Consider the following 11,306-nt stretch of genomic DNA (forward strand, 5'->3'; position numbering starts at 1 on the left):
GGAAGGAAGGAAGGAAGGAAGGAAGGAAGGAAGGAAGGAAGGAAGGAGGGAGGGAGGGAGGGAGGGAGGGAGGGAGGGAGGAAGATTAATTGGGGGGGTATTTACCTTCCAACTCCATCAGCCATTGGCTGAGAACTGCTCCTATGAGGTGTTAACTCCCTGACACTTCTAGCCTTTCTTGAATATGTTCATGGTGGGCTCTGGTGGTGAGAGAAAGCCCTCAGGCAAAGACATGAGGGTGTTAACACTAGAAAATTAAGCCAGTATCCACTGAAACAGTAAGAACCAAGGGAATAAGGATGGGGCACTGACAGCATCTGCTACAGTAGGCATTCCTCCACGTGGTTGGGGTGGAGATGAACTTGCCCTCTAGGGCCATGTCCCACACCTTGTCACTGAGAAAGTCCACATTCCTCTGGTCATGGTTATAGTTCCAGGAGGATTAGAGGGTAGTTGTTCATGACCCAGACTAAGCCAAACAACCAGTCTCAGTCCTAAGAATTCTGAGAATTCTTCTGGAAATGTTTGGCAAGAGATTGCTGAACTGAGACAGTGTAAACCTAGAGTTGCCAGGGACCACCACATGGAGAAAGCCTGCTGGGAAATGAAATCAATGCAGATGAGCCAGAGCTGAGAGATGGTAAGAGACTGAGCCCTGATGGCATCTGAGCACCTGGATCCAGCCATGTGTCATACTCATGCCCTTGGGCTTTTTAATTAGATGAAATGATAAATTCCATTTTATCTTAAGTAAATTTGAAGTAGATTTCCATCACTCGAAACTAAAACAGTCCTGACTAATTCATGGGTCAACCAAGATTCTCCAAAATATGATCCCAATTCAAGTTTTGGTTGTTTCATCTACAATTCTTCTATTCAAACCCTGCACTACTTCTAGACTTAGAATTGACTGTCCACCACCATGGAGCTCATTTATAGTCATACCCTCCATCGCTCCAGACCTCGCTCACCTCATTTCTACCCCCTAGGACTGCTTTTTCCTCTTCACTGTCTGTCTAAATTCCACCCATTGTTCGAGACCTACCTCTGGTCCTGCCTCCTCCAAAAAGCCATTCTGACTACGCCAAACCACAGCTCTCCTCTGAGCAACGTGATCAGTTGTCCATGCCATTCATTTGGTGCTCATGATATAGGACTTGGTATGTTTATAACAATGGCACTAGTGTGTTTTCATGGCTCCCCATCAAGACCAGGGGTCATATGGGTAACTGTGTCTTTCATGATGCCCAGAATTGACTAGTACTTAGTATGCAAAACAATACCCTGGTTGACTCAAATCTTTTTGAAAGAATCTTAAAAATAAATAAATGGTAATAACAGTTTTGCTTGGTTGAGTGAAGAACCTAGAACACAAGCATTTCTTACTTCTCCATTTTGCCTAAGACGAACTGAGCTTAATGCTATTGAGGGAAGTCCACCAGGGACTCTCACTTCACCCACACAGTGGGGCACCTTCCATAGACCACCTTTTCCTGAGCATCTCAGGTCATAGTTCACAGACGTCTTGTAGTAGATATCTGTCATTCTTGACTTCCAAAAGCCTTTGCGTAATCTCTCCACATTTTAAGAATATTCACATTGAATTTGTGTCTCCCTGCATATGTGTGTGGGTAGACATTTCTCAGCTTTGCTTGCTGCTAGGTAGAGACATGTGGCTTAGGTTTTGCCATTTAGATGCACCCACGAGACTTTGCTTTGGAAGTGAGCTACATGAGGAAACAGAAGGGGTGCAGGCCCAGATGGCAGCAGGTGCAGCAGGTGTCTGGGGCTGGAGGTGGCAGTGGCAGCTCTTTGCCTGCAGCAGAGACAAGCAGGGTTGGTTCATGGTCGGCAGTGGTAACAACTCCTTATAAACCCAATCCTGCAGCGTGTCTCTGGAAACTGTTCGTGCAAGTTCTGTTCCTTCAGCCCTTCCGACAATTCTGTGATCTTCCCAATAACCCCAAATAAACCCCTTCTTAAACTTGCTAGAGTGAGCTCTATTGACTGCAAATGTACACTCTAACCAATGCAACCCTGATGTCCACCATTTGGCCAGATAGCTTCCCCATGTCCTAGACATAAACTGAAATTGTGCAATCTTACCTGTGTGATGACCAGCTTCAATTCTTCCATAGGTCAAAAGCCCCGGAGCCTTTGGGTTTATTTGCTATTGTACTCCTGGAGAAAAGAGAAGAGGTTGAGCAGCAAGACCAGATGGCCATGGAAAATTCCTGGTATTCTGGAAGTTTTTCCTAGTCTGATTAGGGATTCTGGCTGGGCATGGTGGCTCACACCTGCTATCCCAACACTTTGGGAGGCTGATGTGGGAGGATTGCTTGAGCCCAAGAGTTTCAAGAACAGCCTGAGCAACATAGTGAGACCTTATCTCTAAAAAAAAATTTAAAAATTAGCTAAGTGTAGTGACCTCACCCTTGCACCTGTAGCCCTAGCTACTCAGGAGGCTGAGGCAGGAGGATGACCTGAGCCCAGAAGGCAGAGGTTGCACCATTGCAGGGTGCCGAGATGGCACCACTGCACTCCAGCCTGGGTGACAGAGGGAACCCCTGTCTTAAACTGAATTAAACTTACTGTAATTCAATTTAAAAGGGATTCTCCCATTCATCCCAAAGGTGACTTTTAGTTGACTGGAAGGTTTTAGGAAATAAACGTGGAATTATTTTATGTCTCCTAAAGACTTTCAAGCACCAGACATTAAAGATTTTAAAAATACCCAATTCTCTCTCCCAGCAATGAGGCTGCCTGTGACTCTACATGCCAAGTTCCTCTCCTTCAGGTTCCTCTTGTTGGCTTCTGACTCAGCTAATTTTCCCCTTCTTTAGGTCTCTTAAAGACTTTTCTCAGCTCCCCAACCCCTGCTCCTGCATAAATGCCTAAATCATATTTTCCCTTGCAGTGCTCAGTCACTTCCCAATAAAACTTGGCCATGAGTCTCTGAGGTCTGGGGGTCTGGAGCTGGGGCTGGGGCTGAGGTTCAGACTTCATAAATATCTTCCTCTTTTGCCTGACCCTGAAATCTAAGGAAAACCTTTCCTCACTGTTTCTCACTCTCTATTCTAGCTGGCTCCAGTCTATGGCAAGGGATTCCCCAATCAGCAAATTGGGCTGCTTGTCCAAACTTTATGACCTCCTTTAAGGATGCCAGTGAAGATAAAGATAATGGGATCGTGGAGATTCCCTGACCTCCTAGTGTGGACACCTGTGAATGCTGGGTTCATTTCTATGTGGTCACCAAAGATATTTCACAGAAATCCTCCCCAATCACCCTGCTTGTCATTCATTCATCAAATGTTTATTCCCTGCAGAAATTGCTCTGGACTGAAACCCTATAGGAGGGTAGGTTTGGATGGCTTGCCCAGGGCTTCTCATAGACGGGCTTTCATAGACAAGTCCTTGCCAATAGCTTAAGGGGAAATGAGGTCCCAGGAGGCCCCTGGCTGTCTGATCATGTGACCTTCCTGGCTCCGTTACAAGGACGTCCTGTTCCTCTTGGAGTGATGGCTTTATTGAGGAAGTGACTGTGTCATATCTGGGGCAGGAGAAAAGCTATTTCAAGTCCTGAAGTAATCACACAGTTAGTTGGTGTGGCATCTTCAAGAACTGTCTGGACAGTGGAGAAAGACCATTCCCGAGGGAAGGTAAATGGAAGCCTGTGTCACTAGGGCAAAGGAGGACCCACTAAAAGAAGGAGAAGGGCAGGGGTTGTTATGTCAGTCCTCCACTGTGATACATTTCTGGCCAGCCATGAAGAAATGGCAGCAGGGAAACAATACCCATGACCCCCAAACCAATACGCAGAGATCTCTCCACACTTCCAGGTAGGCAGGGATGAAGGAGAACATCCTCACATTCATGGCCTCCTTGGGTTTTAAAAGTGCATTGAGCAGCAGAATGGTACCTAATGACCCATGAAGGTCTCTCCCTGGCTAGCTTGCTTTCCATGTGCAACAAGAGATTTAGGAGGCTCGTTTGTATATTCCTATCAAGAATTCTGGGAATCAGACCCAAAACTTGTTATTTCCTCATCACTTGGGTAGACTGGGGAAAACAATGGTTACATTCAGAAAGCTCATGGACCGTGCATACTGATCAGTCAATGGTTTGACTACCAGTGTTAAGGAAACAAGAGAAAGGGAGAAGACTTTTATTTTGAAAATATCACCTATGTCTTCAGGGCCAAGCCATTTACCTGGGCCTGCCTAGAATACTGTAGGTGTTCAACATGTACTAGTTGGGTCAATGGGTTCATGTTTATGTCTAGACTGTTTGCATCCTTCTACATTCTCAATTTCCTCAAGAACAGAAGCCATGTATCTGCTTGAGTCCCAGAGCAGTAGAAGGAATCCTGGGCCTGGATGTGCTTCTCATCCATCAGTCGAACATGTTCATCTTTATTTGCCTGATAAATTTCAAAAAAGAGACAATCAAAAGCAGAAGGGTGACAAGTCTTACTACGAGTCTATAAGGATCTGTTTACCTCTAGGAAACCCTGGCTTCATCCAAGCAATCTCTCTCCATCATTATGCAAAATCAAGAAAATAATAACATTGCTCCCAGAAATTCCAGGGCAACACTGTTTCAAGCATCTAGTATAGAGATGGCAGATATTTGGCATGCTTGCAACTACCTGATATTCTGTGTTCCTGACAGACATCACGAATCAATCATTCTAATCATCACTATACCACTGACCCTCTGAGTTTTTATCGACATTGCATTCCAAGCAGCCACTACCAATCAACTAGAAATCACATGTGCAAAGAATTTAGCATGCTATCACTGCTCTAGTCCATGATGGCGTGTGATACGTTTATATCCTTAACCATCTGAAAATCCTCACAAATAGTCTTGATAATAAGTATATACTGCAATTACAGAATTACAGATCTGAAAAAGACCTTAGAAATCATCAGCTTTAGTCCAAAATGCAAGATGAGCCTGGAGCAATCTTCTATGGCAAATGGGATGCTGAAGTCCATAGAGGGTAAGCAACTTGCCCTAATTCAGTGTCAGTTAATGCCATTAGCAGTCCCTTACATCTGTATAGTGCTTTAAGAGATGCCAGTGTACTCTCACCTGAACGATCTCATATGATTCTTCTTCATTCATCCAATAAATATTTATTGAATTCCTACTGTGTTCTGTGTGCTGTGCTGGAGATTAGGAAACCAGTAGATAGAAAGAAAAAAAAAAAGGAAAGAGAAAATCTTTGATTCCTTTCTTACGGTTAAGTAAGAAGCCTTAAAATAACTCCAAGACCTGAACAAGACAGACATTACTATCCTCAGCTTTGTAGATGCTAGAGGGTGACAATTAAGAGAGGATATGACGCACTTAAAAATGGCAGCTCTGGAATTCACAACATCCCTCGAGTCACCACTTTTAGATGAGATCATTACTGTTGCAACATGTGGGAAGCAAATTTCCAGACCCATCAGGCATTTCTTAATTAGCTCTCTGACCACTTTAGAATGCTTAAGGTATGAAAGAACCTTTCTATTTAGGCAATGATGGCAAATTCTCCCAGCCCTGTTGAAACAATTTCCAAGAGTCTTTCTCTGCCGACCTGTGACCCCTTGACCCTGTAGCTCATGTAGTGTGGTGGGAAGAGCACAGATATGGGAGCATGGTATCTTGCATCCTATTCCCACTGATGGCTCTAACCAACTAGTTCATCTTGGACAAGGTACATCACCTCTCTAGGCCTCAGTTTCCCCATCTATAAGGAAAGTGAGCTGAGCCATGAGATCTCTAATCTTCCTTCCCACTGACATCTGACTATTCTGCCTAACCAAAAAATACAGAGCTGCCTAGCCATACTTCACCTTCTCCTTTCACCAGACATTCTCTGCAACAGCTGGCTTTGCAGCCCAGACTCACCAAGAAAACAGCAACTCCTGGAAAGCTGGTATGGTCCTGCAAAGCCCAAAGTAGTTCTAATCATGATCCAGCTGATCATATGACCTGAGATAACCAGTTCAACCTTCACATGTCATGATCCAACAATGACATAATAAAAGGAGTAGCCAGATGTAGAAATGCTTTGGAAATATTAAGATGCGCCCTTCAAGAAGGAAAAAAAAAAAAAAAAAAAAAAGAAGTTGACCTCAGTAACTTTGGAAAATGATGGGGCTTTTTTCTTTTGTATTTCACTATCACAAATTTCACACACAATGGAAAATGACGTGTTTGACTGGAATCTATAAGGCTAAAGACAAAAAGAACTGGGCAAAACACTATAGTTGATAAAGTTATTTCTCAAAGGGGACTAGATTGGTGATTCTGAAACTACTTTACTTGTATACTAGGGTTGAACAAATATGTAAGTAAACAAGTTACTCACTGTCAGAGATAAAAGTGACAATGAGAAAAGGGGCAAGGCTAGAATAAAACCTGTGCAGTTGGATTACAAAGACAATACAAGCTCTTTTTAAAAGTATATGTACAGATAGACAGATACACAAACATAGATCTGACACATGCATGGGTTAGTATACATATATATATACATAAATATACGTAAATATTCCCAACTGCTCACTCACAGGGCCTAGAAGCAATGACACCCCAGTAGCAATGAGCATACCCAACACTCAGAAACGTGGTTTCTAAATATCATTCTCCGATCAAAGGAAGCAGGACTCCTTGGAGGAATAACTGATTCTAGGGCTAAAGCAGTGAAAACACAAGGTGAGCTTGGAGCACCTTGTAATGCCAGAAAGTAAGAAAATGGAAAAAAATGGGTGCCGCAAAACTATGTACATCATTATGTATCAATTTTTTTAAATGTGGGTGTGTCAAAAGGAACCAAGAGTTCCCAGTGAGCAAGGCTAGAACAATTTGAGCAACAAAATAATGAAAGTATTGGATGATATATAACCATCATGATTCTTTTTTTTTTTTTTTTTTTTTTGATAGAGACAGGGTTTCTCCATGTTGGTCAGGCTGGTCTCGAACTCTCAACCTCAGGTGATCTGCCCGCCTCAGCATCCCAAAGTGCAGGGATTACAGACATGAGCCACCGTGTCCAGCCAACCATCATGATTCTTATAACTCAAAGAATAAAATAAATATCCATGAGTCCATGCCAATATAAATAAATATATGAACTACAGAGAAATTTTCTTTTCTACAAATTTTCTTTTCTTTCTTCTTTTTATTTCCCCCCCTGAAATAGGGTCTTGCTCTGTTGCCCAGGCTGGTGTGCAGTGACACACTCATAGCTCACTGCAGCCTTGACCTCCCTGTCTCAAGCCATCCTCCCATTTCAGCCTCCCAAATAGCTGGGACTACAGGCGGGTGCCACTATGACCAGCTCAGGAATTTATTGTAGAGATGGAGTTTTGCCATGTTGCCCAGGCTGGTCTTGAACTCCTGGGCTCAAGTGACCCAACTGCCTTGGCCTCCCAAAGTGCTGGGATTATAGGCATGAGTCACCACGCCCCGCCTGAGACAAATTTTCTTTATAGATAAATTCCAAAATATATATGTCGATTCTCCCTTCTCCAGGAAGTAGAGTTTCATTTCCTTCCCTTTGAGTATGGGATAGATGTAGTGACTTACTTCTAATAAGTAGAATATACAAAGGGGAAAATAGTAACTTCACAGTGGAGAAACTTGGCAGAGCCCCCTTAACCATGCAATCAAACTTACTTTACCATTGATAAGTCATGTGGATATCATGTACCTCTTTATAGCATGCAAAGAAAAAAGGACTTTTCTTCTAAAAAAAATCTATAACCCTTGTCTAATTATGAGAAACCATTAGATAAACCCAAACATTCAATAAAATACCTGAAAGTGTCAAGGTCATAAAAAATAAGGAACAAAGAACTTTTCACAGGTGAGAGGAGAGTAAATGTAATGACAAGTAAATGTAAATGACAAGTAAATGTAATATGGTACCCTGGATCACATCCTGGAATAAAAAAACGCCATAGTGGAAAAACTAGAGAAATCCACAGTTAGCAGTTTAGTTATAGTATTGTACCAGTGTGAATTTCATAGCAAGGTAACTCAAGGAAATGTTACCCGTAAGAAAGGAGCACTATACCTGCATTTTTGCTTTTTTTTTTTTTTTTTTTGAGACAGTCTTTTCTTGTTCCCCAGGCTGGGGGGCAATGGCCCCATCTCAGGTTACTGCAACCTCCACCTCCCTGGTTCAAGCGATGATTACCCTGCCTCAGACTCCTGAATAGCTGTAATTACAGGTGTGCACCACCATGCCCAGCTAATTTTTGTATTTTTAGTAGAGATGGGGTTTCAACACATTGGCCATGCTGGTCTCAAACACCCAACCTCAGGTGATCTGCCTCGGCCTCCCCAGGTGCTGGGAGTACAGGCTTGAGCCACCACACCCAGTCTATACCTGCATTTTGAGGTAAGGCTGGAATTCTAGACCATCAACTACATGGTGCCTGTCCCACTGGCCAGGGACCAGATATGCCTCTGTTTGAATCAAATTCAAGGATAGGGGCCTGACTGAGCATGGATGGCCAGGAGGTTGGGGAGTGGGATGCTGTATGAGCCTTTCCAGGACTTCTCCTGATTTCTCAGTGGCATTAACAGACCTCCTCAGGAAATCACTTCTGTTGTGCCCCCTCAGTTCTTACCTCTGGGCAGAGTCATTCCATGAGTGAAAGGGGCCTGGTTTGTGATCAGAATCTATTGTCAGAGAGAAAGAAAGTCCCTTCTCCCACGCAAATGCCAAGCAAGGGGTGGTGCCAAATGATCCCAGGACCCTCATTTTCTGCAACAGTGATTGCTTTGTGTAAAGAGGGCAAGATGCCAGGGCAACTGCTGGGGAAACTGCCGGCTGCCCAGCCTTGCAAGGCTCCAAGCGTTTGGGGAATTTAAGACTTAGGCCAGTGGAAGAAAGAGAACTTCACCACGTGAACTCCACCATCTTCGGGGTACTCATCGGGGAAATAGTGGGGAGATGCTGCTCCTTCCTGTTTCGCAGACACAGCAGCAATACTTGTGGCATAAGAGCAAAACCCCTACAGAGGGGACAATTTTAAAGCTAAGTGTCCCTGGCATGAGTTACCAGGGTAGCCAAGCTTTGCAAAGACAGGGTTAATTCTTTTAATCTTAACTTTAGTGATTTGATTTTGAATAACATCTTTTTTTTTTTTTTTTGAGACAGAGTCTCACTCTATTGCCCAGGCTGGAGGGCAGTGGTGCAATCTCAGCTCACTGCAACCTCTGCCTACCGGTTCAAGCAATTCTCCTGCCTCAGCCTCCTGAGTAGCTGGTACTACAGGTGCCCACCACTATGCCTGGCTAATTTTTATATTTTTTTAGTAGAAACAGGGTTTCACCCTATTGACCAGGCTGGTCTTGAACTCCTGACCTCGAGTGATCTACCTGCCCCCCAAAGTGCTGGAATTACATGCATGAATCACCATGTTGATCAAAATCTTTTTTAAAACTTGTTACTCCCTCATCCATTAAACAGAGCTCACAAAATATAAATGAGCATTTCCTTGGTGGTTGAAGGTCATTATTGTGAGCATCAGTTATGCCGAGAGCTGCAAAGTGAAACCAGAGACTCAGAAGTGCATTCAGCGTTTGGGACTTTTTGCTGAATGGGTGGTGATCTCAGCAACAGCTCTGAAACTTGCTTTCTTGAAAGAATCCCTGACATCAGCTCGTTTTTCTACTTTAGAAAAGTGCAGCGCACGTTCCCTGGTCTTCACAAAAGGAAAACAGAAGGCTGGCCCCAGAAGCTGTGTGACCTTGGCCAAGTGATGTCATCTCTTAGTGGCTCTCATTCTTCATCCGTAGAATTGGAAATAACGTTATTAGATAGTGCATGTTTAGAACATGTCTTAGATGCATTAGAGCCGGGCTTGGAACAGCGATCAGCATGTCAGGAGGGCTCAGGGGGTTAACCGCTGTTATTACCATTTGCAGATGAAGACAAGTCCCAGGTCTGGTTAGCTCGGTCTGCCTCTTTCTCTGTCGTCTCACCAACATTGGCTCGCTGTCTGGGAAGCAACACCACCAGTGACCTCTTCTGTCGTGGCCATCAGCCATTGTACCCATTCTTTTTTTTTTTTTTTTTCATTGTACCTATTCTAATCAAGGAGGCTCACCTCCAATTTATGCCTTTTCTAGTCAGAAAGGACAGAATTTCCCTGGTTCAGGTCCTTGCCAGACCAGGGGCCTCTTGCAATCCCTGCCACGAAGTCCCGGAAGGAAGCTCTGCAAATGTGCACTCAAGGCTTCAAATCAGCAGATGGGCGGTTAAGTAACTGTGGAGTCAGGCGCGGAGGGGAACAGCGTCTCTAACCACGGCCACCCTGTTCTCCTCTGGGTTATTAGATCGGCACTTGGCAGAGATGGGACTAGAAGAAACTGGGAGGGCCTGGGCCTAGGTCTTCATGTAGAACTGTGGGTCCATGGCCCCTCGGGGTATCCAGGGCGCCGACCACCATGGCCCTATTGCCCTTTTCCCCCAAAGCCCCGGGGGAAGGTACTCTCTGGCCTGAAGTTCGCCTGTCCACCGGTGATACCACCTGCTGCAGCGTTTCTAGCTGGGAAGGAGTTGGACATGACCACATCTGCAACAGCTGCGCCCTGCACTGCCCGGGGCCGCCCCCATCCCTACCCCTGCCCTGGGGTCTCCAGAAGCCCCTCTGCAACCCGCCACAGATTTGCCAAAACTCAGGGACCCCCTTGCCTTACCTCCCCTCCTCCCTAGGTCACCCCCGCCCTCACCCCCCCAACACACACACACATTTCCTGCCCTGCCAAAAATAAAGCTGGAGGGTCCTGGGAGTGCGCTTGCCACCAGACCCTCCGGGGAGACTGCTGCATCGCTGTACCCCTCCAAAAAGGGGACCACCCCCTTCATTTCTGCTGCCTTCCTTCTCCTTTGCTTTAGTGGATGCCACCCTGGCTCTGCCAAGGCATGGGGTGGAGCCCTGCCCCTTTTCTGCCAAAGACACGTGGCCCTCCATCCTTATAAAAACAGTTATACATTCATATATACAGTACCTGTCCCTAACCTGCACCCACCAATAGAGCCACTCCCTGAGAGGGTGAGCAAGAGGCCACCTTGTTTGGGGGAGCCTCTTTCCTAGAAATCTGGAGGGGCAGAGGCAGTGCCCCTGACATCTGGCTGGCTGTAGGTGCTCAGTCGTTATTTATTTTTGCTCTCCTCTTCCTCTTTTTCTTCCTCAATATCAGCTCCTCTCTCTCCTTACATCTCCCTCTCTCTCTCTTCCCTGCTCCATCCCTTCTTCACCTTATCTCCTTTGGAGGACTGCCTCCTGCCTGCT

At 45.0% G+C, this 11,306-nt stretch overlaps 1 long non-coding RNA gene across 1 annotated transcript; it reads right to left on the reverse strand.

Annotated features, from left to right (window-relative positions):
- Window positions 1-80: 80 nt before the first annotated feature.
- LOC116557979 lies at window positions 81-9,044 on the reverse strand. The gene is made up of 4 exons (XR_004271774.1): window positions 8,634-9,044; window positions 4,250-4,420; window positions 2,107-2,181; window positions 81-597 (listed from the first exon to the last, which is right to left on the reverse strand). It is a non-coding gene; the product is annotated as an uncharacterized LOC116557979 (long non-coding RNA).
- Between the last annotated feature and the right edge of the window lie 2,262 nt (window positions 9,045-11,306).

The sequence above is a fragment of the Sapajus apella genome, unplaced genomic scaffold (genome assembly GCF_009761245.1).
Source record: "Sapajus apella isolate SASKATOON/1434 unplaced genomic scaffold, GSC_monkey_1.0 scaffold20, whole genome shotgun sequence".
NCBI lineage: Eukaryota > Metazoa > Chordata > Mammalia > Primates > Cebidae > Sapajus > Sapajus apella.